Below are 14,576 nucleotides of genomic sequence, written 5' to 3'. Positions count from 1 at the left end.
AGTAACGATCTTAACTAGTTAGCTAGCGATGACCTCGGTGACGACTTACGAACGACACCGAACAAAAGCTTACAGTCACGATTTACGGTGGAGGGTAGTGTGGCAAGTTGAAGGTTTACAATATACGCATAATAGAGTGGCAAAAAGTTTGGGAATTGACAAGTCAACAGTTAGCAGAATAGCAGGTTTATTTCGAACCACCGGTTCTGTGTCTAGTAAGCAATACCCAAAGGAGAAGGCATTTAGAAAGCTAACTGCTCCAGCTCAGTTGGCAGTGTTAAACTTTGTTGTGGAGAATCCTGGGACTCAACTTAAAGAAGTACAGAAGATGCTTTCACAACAGCTGCTGTTGAGTATTGATGTCTCTACAATCTGCAGGTTTTTACTCAAAAGCAATTTCACTTACCAAAAGCTGAGTTTAGTAGCAACACAAAGGTCCACATTTCTCCGACAAAAGTTCATGTTAGATGTGTCAGAGTACAAACAAGAAATGCTTGTGTTTATTGATGAGACCGGAACTGACAGCTGAAAAGCATTGAGAACCCATGGTTACAGCCTGCGTGGAGTTCCAGCAAAGTACCACAAGCCATTAGTAAGAGGATCACGTGTGTCTGCAATAGCTGCAATGTCAACAGAAGGTATTCTTGATGTCAAGGTTAGCCAAGGGACTAACAATGGTGATACCTTTTACAATTTTGTTGAAACAATCTTGCTGCCACACTTACAACCATTTGATGGCATCAGTAGCCATAGCATAGTGGTCATGGATAACTGCTCTATTCATCACACACAAAATGTAGTTTCGTTGATTGAAGAAGTAGGTGTAATTGTTCATTTTCTGCCACCTTATTCACCAGATCTAAATCCAATTGAGGAAGCATTCTCTAAAGCTAAATACAACATCAAATACTTAGAGAGAATTATGGATACAAGTGATTTAGAAACTATCATGCTTTGCGCATTTGCAGTGATTTCAAAACAAGATTGTCAGGGTTATATTTCTCATTGTAACATTTATACATAACCACTGTAACACACATAGGTTTGCACTCAGTAATAAACAACAAAATCAATATACCCAGCGTTTACACTTGAAAATACAAGACCTGTGAATAACTAGCTACGTAGGTAATCAACGAAGATTTTTTAAAGTAGAAAGAATGTTTTGTTTTTGTTCAGAGTATTCATTTTCGCTGAGTATGTTATCATCAAATAGCTGCTGAAGATATCTCAGCTGCTCAAAATTTTTCATTCTTAAGTCTATAGCTTTTGATGGTGAAATTGAATGTGTGCCTGTACCCGACGCTTTCTCAGTAGTAGTTACAGAATTACCACCTTTTAAAGCATTAGCAAATGCTACTGCAGCTCCACTAACAGCATCTGAAAGGCTGCTTTGCTGACGACACTTTTTTGATACATTTCCCTGGAAAGCTGGTACATTAGGTGGAGTTTCATAGTCATCATGTAGGTTAGATGCTATCATCCTTGCCCACAAACGTAATTTGGGTACATCAAATACATCAGCATGCTTTTCTTTCAACTCTTTAAAAGGGGTCCAGATAAAATGGCACTAAATGCACTTTTGTTCCTATATATATGGGCAAGATTTAGTGCCACTAAGCACTAAATCTTCCCTATAATACATGTGGGATGAAGCACTATACTCAAATATTATTTCTTGCCCTTATATGTAGGAAAGATTTAGTGCTAAGGTGCACTAAATGTTCCCTACAATGTAGTAGGCAAAATATTGTTCAATGAAGCACTAATTATTCCCTACATTGTTGTAGGCATAAAATAATACTTCATAAAATAATACTTCATTATTAACACTCCATCTTGTTTAGAGCTAAAAATATTTCTCTGTGTCCTGTTTACTCCTTGAATGCTAGTTGACATGTCTGGCAGAGAAAGGTGTTGGTATTAGCTAAAAATATTTCTCTGTGTCCTGTTTACTCCTTGAAAGGTGTTGGTATTTTACAATTGGTAATACCAGTCCACTATCCAGTTGTACTGGTTTTAAAGCTAGTCTTACAAGTATGCCCAGCGTTGCATATAAAAGCAGGTAGTGCATTGCTACTCAGTCTCCTACCTTGGTCAGTTGCTAGCGTGCAGCTTCATGCTGCTTACGAATATTAAACAATGCACGACCAGAATTGATAAAAGAAGCAGAAGAGAAGTCTTTCTTTTTTCACCACTTTTGTGAGCATTGGGCATTATCGCACATCAGAGATAACGTAGTTTATTTGTACGATTCTCTTCAACCTAAAAGCATCAACTCAACTCTTGCCGAACAACTGCATTCATTATATGGGAACCGGATTGTGAAAATTCCACAAGTTCAACTTCAAAAGGGAAACAAAGACTGTGGCTGCTTTGCAATTGCATTTTGCGTATCACTAATGTTTGGAGACGACCCCGCCACTCTTTGTTATGATCAAAAAGAAATGCGAAAACACCTGATGCAATGTTTTGAGACTAAATGTTTTTCCCCGTTTCCATCACAAAGCAAGAAGTCTCGAATACCATCACCATTGGAAATTAAAATCTCTCTTTCCTAACTGGCGCATCTAGACTAAATCAAAAATATTGATTATATTGATTATTTTGCCTAAAGGTTTTAGTACAATAACTCAATTGAATTTATTTGAGGGTATTATCATAGGTTATCACCCATAGTCTCAGACTTGGGTGGTAATTAAAATATGTTACTGGGATACAACCACTTTATATTCATAACTTGCTTGATTTTTTTTTTGCTAAAGTCTATAACTTTATGCATGCATGTATGGAAGAAATTATTTAAACAATTATAGCTACAGCCTATACCAGCAGATACATACTGCAATAAAAATGTCTAGGTGCCTTTCGACTGATTATGGTTTTTGTTATAATTACCATATCTGTTGGTTAGAGCTTGCCATCTTGGCCCAAGGTGTGATTGTTCTTCCCTACTGTTCCCCGTGCAATTTGCAGGCGTGCACCTGGCACTGCAGGCTGTCAAGGGTGCACGCCTGGTTTACTATAATTGTTTCCGGAAGAAACGTACATGCGTGTACATGTGTGTCTGTCTGCACCCATGTGAGCTAATGGTTTTGTGTCAAAAGCAGTCTATGTGTTAGAAATGGAGGCAGCATAAGAACTATACTGTACACCGGCAAACTTTGACGAGGGTAAACTTTGATGAATCTGTTCTTAGGCAAAGTTGACGAAATAAACTTTGACGAATTGTTTGAAATCACCAATAAGAACCTGGGCACTTATTTTATGTTGACGAAATAAATTTTGACGAATTCACTTTGATTCGTCAAAGTTTCCCAGTGTACGGTATTAAGCGCCTATATAGTCAGGTAAGTTTTGCTCTTGCTCTAAGGCAGTTTAGGCATGGCAGCTTTCTAAAACTTTGTGAACGTTTTGTTGTGGGTTCTATGGGTGTTTAAAAATGACAAAACTACACTACCAGCTTCCTGAGTTACTAGGAATAGCGTAGCACTTTGAGTTGGAATTGAGGGCGTGTCCAGCTAGTATGTGTATGAAAACCAGGGCTGAATAGTTTTCTTTGAAAACACGTTAACCAAGCTATACTTCTCTTCATGCATTTGTGGGTTTAACTATATTGCAAGTTGAGCGTTCCTTAGTAACCATTTCATATTTTGCAGTAATTACAATTATTATGTAATTAGTATTTCATGAAATGCTAATTTGTATTAGTTAATTTAAATGGTTTCTATGTAACCGTAATCCTGCTGTCCCAACTATGTTGGCCTTTATGTGTCTTGTGACATCATGGATAAGGTCCATAAGTGCAACTCATTTATATTGGTATGTATATACGCATAGCAAGAATCAACCATGGGATTCCATGCAACATTAAATTATGTATCCAAGAAAGAAGCAGACCTATATGCAAAGAAGTTGCTATAGTAATAAATATGCATACTTACAAGAAGTACTAAACTCTCATTTTTAAAACTAAGTAAACTACTATAACCCATAGTCACATGTTTACAATATGTTATACCAGGAATCAAAGGGTACTACTGCCTTAGCATCAAAGGTAGAAGGCTGTTATGAGGTTGTATGGAAAATAAAGTACAAGCAGTTGAAGTATTGCAACTAAAACAGCAACAATTCACTATGATCACTTCAATAGAATTTAGTGCCTGAGCACAATATAGCTCCTACACTAATGTAGGGAAGATTTAGTGCCTGGAGCACAATATAGTTCCTACACTAATGTAGGGAAGATTTAGTGTTGAGCATAATTCATCTCCTACATTACTGTAGGGAAGATTTAGTGCTTGTGGCGCTAAATCTCCCCTATAGTAGTGTAGGAAATGAACCCCTTTTAGTGCCATTTTGTACGGAACCCTTTAAAAGCAGCATCCACTTCCTCTTCTTTCTCTTGACGCCTTGATGTACTCGCAGCTACATCTTCTCTCTTACGTTTACCATGCTCAGATGATGCCTCTTGTCCCACAGCTGGGGAAGAACTGTCATACCACAAAGTGATTTCACCTTTAGGATATTTTGAATACATAGCATTCAAATCCTCACCATTAACAATAGAAATCTTTGAGTGTTGCTGGCCTTCAAAATAGCCGACATTAAAGACCACTGTGTTAGGTACACAATCCTGAAACTCTTCAATTAATTTTACACGCAATGCAAGCAGCGATTCAAATCTGGAATTAAAACGTAACTGCCGCATCACAGCATCACTTTTCTTCCGTGGATTGATAATCTTCACTTTGTATGTGTGTAGATTCTACAGTGATAAAACAAGGCCAAGTCACCCACACTAGCTGCAACAAACGCAATACACACACAAGTATACAGTGAGGAACTGAATTCTTGTCATTCGGAATAAACTAGGTAGTATGATAACACCCATTTAAATGTAGTAACACTAACAACCAGTCTGAGTTAGCTACTATGAAACTGACTCACTGCCGGTGACACCTACCATGGCTGCGTGTGAACTACCGCCGCTGCTGGTTTTCGCCAAAACAAACGAAGTGTGATTAATAGTACCTTGTGGCATTACTTGCACCGTAACTGGTCTGTTACTAGCTACAGGTCGATTTTGCACCATTTTCACCGACTATTTGGCTAACTATCGTGCGCATTTTATTATTCAAAACACGCGCATGCTCAAACCGCGCATGGCCGGTAGTTGCAAAGACAATGCAATTTTCTGTATGATCAGAGGAGGTAGGACATGATGTCACAATAAGTGTGTGACGTGTGTGTGCTGTACATTTTTAGCATAGGGTATAATTCTAGTAAACTGTGAAGTTTAGCGCTGGATTAATTGTCATAAATGATAATCCACTAGTGTAGGAATCATTTCATATGTTGAACTTCATTGAGCTCCAGTGATTTTATGATGAACTTTGCAATAGAGCATTATTTAGAATAAAGTCTGATCTTATTTTCAGGTACCTGTGTCATTGTTCGCTGTATTCTTAGCCACTAGTAGTAAATGTAATCGACTGGTGTCTAAAATGATGCAAGTAGCTGGTACGGTTAGTTTCATCACGTAATTAGTACTAGTAATAGCATGGGTAGCAGTGAAATTTGGGATAAATACAACAAGAGTAGTATTTATCCCAAATTTCACTGCTATACCCATGCTATTCCCAGTTAATACCATACTCGCTGCATATACGCATACTGTGTATTAGCATTAGTCTCGCGTGGCCAGACCGCTTTTTCTTCGTCACGGCGCTTATCGATTAGAGATTATAAGTGCCTACTCCGAAATAGGGTCTGGTCCAGAATCAATACGTAAACTCGTTTTCACACCCCAAGCAAGAGCTCGGGGTGTTTAATCAACTTTCGTCATATAACGTATACTTCCTTTTAAATTTCAAGCCATGTACGCACTGGAAATGCCATGAACGATAGCCGGTGGAGTTGATGAGAGACGCTGAGGCTGGTTTTCTACGGTTAAAAAAGGTCACGGATCGATTCCTTGTGAAAACAAAAGGCTAAAGGCAAACTGAGCAAGGAATCAACCCGTGTTCTTTTTAGCCTTAGAAAACCAGCCTCAGTGTTTCTCATCGACTCTACTGGCCGGCTATCGTTCATGGCATTTCCAGTGCGTACGTGGCTTGAAAATCGAAAGGAAGTATACGTTATATGACGACAGTTGATTAAACACCCCGAGCTCTTGCTTGGGGTGTGAAAACGAGTTTACGAATTGATTCTGGACCAGACCCTATTTCGGAGTAGGCGCTTATAATCTCTAATCGATAAGCGCCGTGACGGAGAAAAAGCGCGGTCTGGCCACGCGAGACTATATTAGCATTGCCATGTATGCAATTTGTCACTATGTACTAAACACACGTCAACACTATTTGGCGCTACATTGTTAACATAAAGTCTAGCCAATGAAATTGCAATTACAACTTTTTTCACTGCTACCAGTGAAATACAGGATAAATTTCACTGCTATTATTGAGACTTTTGTATGGGCAGTGAAACAGGTATGGTATTATCATTGGAATCTCAATTACATTACGCCAAATTGTACACGTAATGACATCATGTTCTACCCCTGCATGTGTATGCACTGTAAATAGTGTGCATCAATTAAACCAACCACAAGGACAACTATACCAATTTTCAGTTGTCAGGATTTTTAGCACAGATTGGTGTAAGACTCCAGCATCACAGTCTGACATAATAGTTTACAAGGAACCACAGAGAATATACTGTACAGATAATGTACGAAACACAGAGTGAACTTGCATATGCATTTATTGGCAGCACAGCTTTAAGTTCTAGCATTAATAATATCAAACAGTTAACTCACTGCCGTGTGCAAGTGATAGCCAAATTGATAACTTAGTTGTTATACCAACAATGAGTTTTATGCAAGGCTAAACTGTTTAATTGAACAAAATAGACCTGCCATGCAACTTAGGATCAGTGCAGTTAGACTAGCATGCTGAAAGCAAAGCCCTGGCAGATAAATCTGATACCCTTAATTTAGCCCATAGTGGTTGTTTGGTTATGCAGATAGTAAATCTTGAGAAGATACAGACTGTAAATAGACGAAATCAACTTGGTTTAGTAGCCATTGATAAGGCACATTTGGTGTATGAATGGGATTTCAGGCAGATGTATACAAGGGTGGATCCAGGCCCCCCCCTTAAGAATTTTTTATAGTGGTGCTCATTGAACATAGCTGGCACCTTAGACATAATTCAAACATTTTTTATGCAGATTATGACTGTGTGTAATATAATAAATGTGTTTGCAGCAAATTGTTACCAATGTTGACATAGCACAAGGGGAACTAGGTGGGATAGAGCACCTTCTACATTTAGAGACTGAAATACAGTCATTTACTCTAATAAAACAGTCAATAGTAACATAATTATAAAACACTGTTTGTCGTTTTAAACAACTAAATAAATTGGGCAAATGACTCTATCCACACCCTAGTGACTATAGAAATTCTCTGGAGATGCAGCTGCACACAGGATTATCTATATGCTTAAATTTTGTGATGCTTGTGTTGGGGACCTTATGCTAATTCTAAAATTTCAACTTCATTTCAGCCAAAATTAGCACCAATATCATTCTCAAAAAGTCAATTTTTCAAAATTTCTTTATAGACTTTATAGCTACTACAGCTCAGTAGTATTCATGCTTCCAGCATTGAATTTTCATAAGCATTTACAAATTTTAGTCAAAATCATCTCACAATGTTAAGTTTTCAAGATTTCATTAGGGAGCAGTTTAAACAAATTCTACATGGTTTTTCAGGGGCGGATCCAGGATTTTGCTAAGGAGGGGGCACACAGGTACAAGTCACTCCAACTCTGCAAAGTACGAAACACGAACTTTCTATGGGAAGTCAACCCCAGGAAATTTTGAAAATTTAACATTCTGAGATTGAATTTGGTGATAATTTTGACTGAAATTTGTTGATACTTCAAACACTGGAAGCTACTGAGTTAAAAGCCAGAATTAGTGTAAAGGCCTAGGCTGCTCCCTAAGAAGATTTTGAAAAATTAACATTCTGAGATTGAATTTGGTGACAATTTTGACTGAAATTTGTTGATAGTTCTGGAAGATACTGCGTTAAAAACCATGTAGAATTAGTCCCTAATGAAATCTTGAAAACTTAACATTGTGAGATAATTTTGACTAAAATTTGTAAATGCTTATGAAAATTCAATGCTGGAAGCATGAATACTACTGAGCTGTAGTAGCTATAAAGTCTAGAAAGAAATTTTGAAAATAGACTTTTTGCGAATGATATTGGTTACCTTTGTTGGGATAGCGCTACTGGGCAACCACCTAAAGTATGAGCGGCAGTTGGCCGATTAGAATCACAAAGGGTACACTTGGCACCACATTGTATGTGCCAGTGACGCAGGTTAACAGCAGTAAGCAGAGTATCCGAGGATGCTCTCAACAAGAAAGAAAGTTGCCCAGGGTGAAACCCAGTCATTAACTTATTCCACGTTCTACAGCTAGTTTCTAACCCGGCAGAATCCAAAAATTTGCATTGCACAGTGAGTTGATTGAGATGAGCTTCACTGTTTAAAACGACCAACAGTGTTTTATAATTATGTTACTATTGACTGTTTTATTAGAGTAAATGACTGTTCTATTAGAATATTTCGGTCTCTAAACGTAGAAGGTGCTCTATCCCACCTAGTTCCCCTTGTGCTATGTCAATGTTGGTAACAATTTGCTGCAGATACATTTATTATATTACACATAGTCATAAACTGCATAACAAATGTTTGAATTATGTCTAAGGTGCCAGCTATGTTCAATGAGCAACACTATAAAAAAATTCTGAAGAGGGGTGGGGGGTGCACTGGCCCCCATGCCCTCCCTGTATTTAACTCAGTATCTTCCAGAACTATCAACAAATTTCAGTCAAAATTGTCACTAAATTCAATCTCAGAATATTAATTTTTCAAAATCTCCTTTACACTAATTCTGGCTTTTAACTCAGTAGCTTCCAGTGTTAAATTTCCACTGTTAAATTTCCACTAAATTTAATCTCAGAATGCTAAATTGTCAAAATTTCCTTAGGGAGCAGCCTAGACCTTTATACTACATAAATTCTGGTTTTTAACTCAGTAGCTTCCAGTGTTTGAAGTATCAACAAATTTTAGTCAACATTATCACCAAATTCAACCTCAGAATGTTAAATTTTCAAAATTTCTCCAGGAGGGGAATACCCCCAGACCCCCCTAGAAAGCTTATGCTTCGCATTTTGCAGAGTGTGCTTTGCACACTGTGGAGTGACTTCTACCTACCTGTGTGCCCCCCTCCAGCATAATCCTGGATCCACTCCTGGTATAAGAGATGTGAAGAGCTGCATGTACTGCTGTTAAATGCTCCCATCATGGCACTTTCTGTCACAGTGACAGTCCAAGTAGAAAATGTCTTTTTAAAGTGATCCGGTAGTGTCACAAAATACGGTTAATCATGACAATGTATACTTAGCTGTTAAGCCATGTAACTTCAAAAGGAAAGATGGGTCTTGGCAAACCGTATCTCTAGACTCAAGAGATTCAACAATTTTACTGACTGAATTTAGCAGTTAGTTGGTGATCAATTCACCATAGTGTACCCTATCATGTATATAGGTGCAATTGTTACTGCACTCAGGGATAGAGATTTAAAGGGATTAGGTTACTATGGGAACATGAAGGAAATAGACAAACAAGATGCATACATAGAATGGAGCATCATATAACAAAGTCATAAGGTTCTGAGTCCATAGTTATGCTGTAAAATGTACCTAGCTTGTGAGTGACTGTTGTTGAAGGTGTAATTGTTGGTTAAATTTTAGGTTTGGAATTGGTGCCCTCTTCGGAGATGGTCAACATGCTGTAAAAGGAGTCTGAAGCAACTACAACAGGTTCGTAAATAAGTAGTTCCTCTTATAATATATGAGATAGTGAGTCATCCACTGGTATTCTGATCCCATGTAAATGAAAGTCTTTTAAATATAGTTCCCTGAGTGACTGCGCTACCCTAGTAGTGTAAGTTTTTCCAGCTTACCAAGCATTAAGCGACACCACAAACCTAAGATGCAACAGACGCTTTGTTAGGTGTATGCAAGACAGGGATAATATTTGACAAACAGCTAAAGGGAGTTAAATTTTTTTCATCAAGACTGCATGAAATATTTGGCGCTTTATTTGAAAATGCTACCTTCATTGTTCAAAAGAAGCTGTACATTGTTTAGTGGATGCTTACAAAATTGTGAGATTTATTGGTGGCCTGTAATATGACCTCTAAATCTTTTGTATTCAACACACATTTCACAGTATACATGTATGATTGACTGCTGCACTAAAATCTCTCTCACACAGACTGGAAAATTTGCTTTCTTATGTCATACACTCAAATGAATGTAGAAATTTCCGTGTCGTATTTCTTTGTACTAAAGCCATATTAAAGCCAAATTGTTGGTCAGGTATAAAAACTGTACTTTTGTTTCAAGTGAAGACCAAGGCTGTTTATTTAAATTCTACATACTTCCGTGCTGCTACTGTTTCTTCAAAATTTATCACTGTTAGCATCCAAGTGTTATGTGCCACCTGACAATAATACGTGCAGTCCTACATACATGTAAATTTTCTTCAGCTGCACTATCACAAAATGTCAAGGATATCCATGCTTGATATTCGGCTAAATTAAAGCTGCTGGGATCCAACACTAGGAATTACTCTAATCTACTGATGATTACAAGCTCGCTTTGATCAAGGCCTTTTTCATTTAAGGGCTTAGTTGTACCTGCGCAAAATACACTTGATACTAAGACAATTGTTATGTGCTATTATGTGAATACACTTGTGTGTGTGTGTGTGTGTGTGTGTGTGTGTGTGTGTGTGTGTGTGTGTGTGTGTGTGTGTGTTAGCGTTGAAACCGGGTCACTACTGCTGACCTGGATGACCCACTGACCCGGATAGCAATCTGGGTCAGACCTAGATTTGACCTGGATGTGACTCTGATTGACCCGGATTAAATAAAGCCGAGGTGTGTGATAAGAGCTATGTTTCGGGTAGTCTCGAGTGAGCAAGACTACGTTTTGAGCGTTTGATTTGTGTTGAGCAAACGAGTAGTTATGTGATAACTAAGCCGGTAAGTTTATAATTTAAAATCAGTCAGTGTGTTTGGTTCCACGTGGCTACTGTGAATTTACAGACAGCAATTGGGTGTGGCTTCATACATACTTAGTATTGCAATTTCTCGATATATTAAAATGGGTGTGGCTCACAAAAGTACTTATCCTGCTGCAAGACTAGACCTAGACTATATACAACTCATACAATAATCGATTAGTGGGCGTGGCTCCATGTAAGCTTGCAGACAGCTATGGACACAGTTTCATGCTATATACTGTACTTACTAATAGATGGGCGTGGCTGAGCATATGTTTGTAATGCGATAAGTGGGCGTGGCTCACGAAAGAGCTACACAACTAGCGTTTATAGGTTCCGCATCGTCAAATAATCAATTTCGTTTCTCACGTGATGCAATCCAGGTCAGATCCAGATAATTTTTAAACCGGGTCGGACCCAGAGAAAATGTGACCCGGATGACCCGACCCAGTTTCAACGCTGGTGTGTATGCGTGTGTGTTGGTGTGTATGTGTGTGTATTAGCATGCGTGTGTGTGTGTGTGTGTGTGTGTGCATGTGTGTGTTGGTGTGTGTGTGTTGGTGTGTGTGTTTTGGTGTGTGTTGGTGTGTGCGTGTGTAGTGTGTTGTGTGTGTACGTGAGTGTGTTGCGTGTTGCGTGTGTGTGTAGTGTGTGTGTGTGTGTAGTGTGTGTGTGTGTGCGCGTGTGTGCGTGTGTGTGTGTGTGTGAGCGAATGAACGAGTGAATAAACAAAGAGCGAGTGAATGAGTAAAACCCCTTATTGCAATCTCTCTGTGCTGTACAAAAATCATTGGCTTCTTCTAATTCTTTTCAATGAGTGTTAGAATAGTAGTGAGCTGCATTCATACAATCTTACCACTTTCAGAGCAAGGGTTTCACCATAATAAACAAGAGTTATGGAATGTTTCACAATAACTCCAGCCATTGCGCCTGATCATGATGACCTCATGTTTGTCCAACATGTTATCTTACCACAGAGTGGGACATGCTGTGTTGTGTTGATAACCATTAACCACATGTACTGGTAGGATGAAACTGTGTTGATATCAAACATATGCAATAACAGCAGTAGCAGTACCAAAAATCCAAAATGCTCAACTCAACGATTCTATTAATTTTTGGTAGCATAAACAAGCTTTAAAGAGAGAATATGATGACCTGGTTAGGAAGGTGAAACATCTCTCATTTGCCTTATTAGTTTACAGGTACCAGAGGTATGGGTAGAGAGGCAACTGTTTTCTGTCGCTAACTGGTTTCACAAGAACACTTGTTTTTCATAAACACCATACTGATATGACATTGGAATACACTATCATTTTCGTATTGTGTTTATCACTAATAGCTCCTATCATCATCCAGAGATACATATATAGACTCTTGTGTACATAGTGACTATAATTTTATCCAGTAGTTTTCCCCTGCAACTGCATCAGAGATGTTGGCAAGACCATTCCATTTATCTAGCCAACAGAACTGTTGACAAGTTAAGATACAAGTACCAGGAGTCCATAAAATCCATAAGCACTACAAGCAACAAAGCACCTTGTGGTACTTATGGGCTCCTATTAGTATAATAAGATTGTCTCTGCTACTGTCAATATTTGCTGGTATACATTGAAAACAATAGGACTTGGTGTAGAAGGGCAGCCATGTATTTAACTACATAGCTGGGCACAGAAATTAAAAACATGGACAGTCTTTGTCAGATTGTGATGTCCAGAAATTTCTTAAGGTATATACCATATTGCTTCAAAATACAGCCAGTCCCCACCTGGTCCCATTTAGCTGCTCATAGAGCATCACAATAAAAATAAATGCCAGGTCATCAGCATTGGGCGTAACCAAGAGTTCATAATATAAAGAGGGAGGGAGAGTGTCCAATGCTGTATTACCTGGTCAAAACACACTGTGTTCAAAGATTGCATCATATCCTGAATATTTCAGTATACTTCAATATAATTCCATACAAATTCATCACCTGGCTTCACCTACTGAAGAGCATTGATTGGTGTTGATTTATCAAAGGGAAGCATTCTTAATGCTTTGCTTTAATAGAATTAACACCCTTTCAGTAGTGATTTAATAAGTTTTGGTGCTGATAGTCATTGCACAATCTTTGAACACAGTGTGTTTTGACCAGGTAATACAGTGTTGGATACTCTCCCTCCCTCTCTATATTATGAACTCTTGGCATAACGTGTTACTTTTGTAATGCGTTACATAATATTATTACTTAATGTAGTAACTGGAGTAATGTAATGCGCTACATTTCTTATGCTAGTAATATCTAACCGATAGTTACTTTACATACGCAATGTGTTACTAAAGTAGCACATTACTGTAATATTATTACCTAACAAAGCACCTTTATACATTGTGTAATATGTAAAATTACATACTGTGGAATTCCATATCTGACAAATATTGATTAAGAGCATTTTGTTTGTAAGGCACGTTCTGAAATTTTGGATTCCTGCATAATTGCAATTTTGTATCTGTCTAAATATTCTTTCCTAAGTACCTAGTTAGGGATCATTCTCATGACTACATCTTAACACACCACTAGTTACATTAACAAGTACACAAAAAAACATTTGGAATTTTCAACTAGAGTAGGGACCATAGCACATTGATAAAAAGTACTGAAGGACATTGTAATACTCAAAAAATGTTATTCTAACTGAGCTGAAAATTTTGAAGGGGGGGGGGGGGGGGGGGAAATTTTCATCGATAAATGCCAACCTACAAAAAGCACAAAAATTCTCCCCCTTGAAACAATCCTGCTATATGATATGTTAGTGGTTTCTTCACTGTTCAACATAATACTTTCCTTTTTACAAGCAGTAGTGTGTAAATACATTGAATGCATCTTGAACTTATCTTGCTTTTCCTTTTGTGTCCCATTTCTTAGCATGTGATTCATGGGTAGTGCATGAATGGCTTCTTGTGCTGACATGTTTATAGGAGGAACTTACACACCTCTTACTTTTAAAGTGAGCAGATTGTTTGTAGAGATGCTGCTCATGTTGTTCTCCATATATACATATTATACTGCTGTGTAACAGTTGAAAAATAAATGCAAAATGCTGCATTGCTTGTCATGTTGAAACAAAAATAATTTTATCTCCAGAAGGTTACAGTATATGGAGTATACCCTTGACGTGCTTATCAGGACATATAACCTTGATGATGCTTGCTTCTACCACTGAAAACACAGCCATTGATTAAGTGGTGGATTGGGATGGTTATTATCTAGTCTCATTCCTGTATTAAGTTCTTTATTGGATGGATCCTCTCTGTTTTTAATGCATGGCCGAATTACATAGTATCATAGGCCTTTGGGACCAGAAATATTCTAGACAGAAACCAAACCCATGGATTTGTGGCTTGGACATCACTGAGATTGCTCCCTTTCATGGAGTCTAG

The 14,576-nt window shown here is 38.0% G+C and overlaps 1 long non-coding RNA gene across 1 annotated transcript in view; it reads left to right on the top strand.

Annotated features, from left to right (window-relative positions):
- LOC136265941 (uncharacterized) overlaps positions 1-14,576 on the top strand; it is a 35,125-nt gene that overhangs the window by 4,508 nt on the left and 16,041 nt on the right. The window contains exon 2 of the long non-coding RNA XR_010705811.1: positions 9,833-9,901. This is a non-coding gene — a long non-coding RNA (uncharacterized lncRNA). The remainder of the gene's footprint in view (positions 1-9,832; positions 9,902-14,576) is intronic.

The sequence above is a fragment of the Dysidea avara genome, chromosome 9, assembly GCF_963678975.1.
Source record: "Dysidea avara chromosome 9, odDysAvar1.4, whole genome shotgun sequence".
Lineage (NCBI taxonomy): Eukaryota > Metazoa > Porifera > Demospongiae > Dictyoceratida > Dysideidae > Dysidea > Dysidea avara.
Note: the sequence above shows the minus strand (reverse complement) of the source record. Positions and strands in the feature narration are given on the sequence as shown.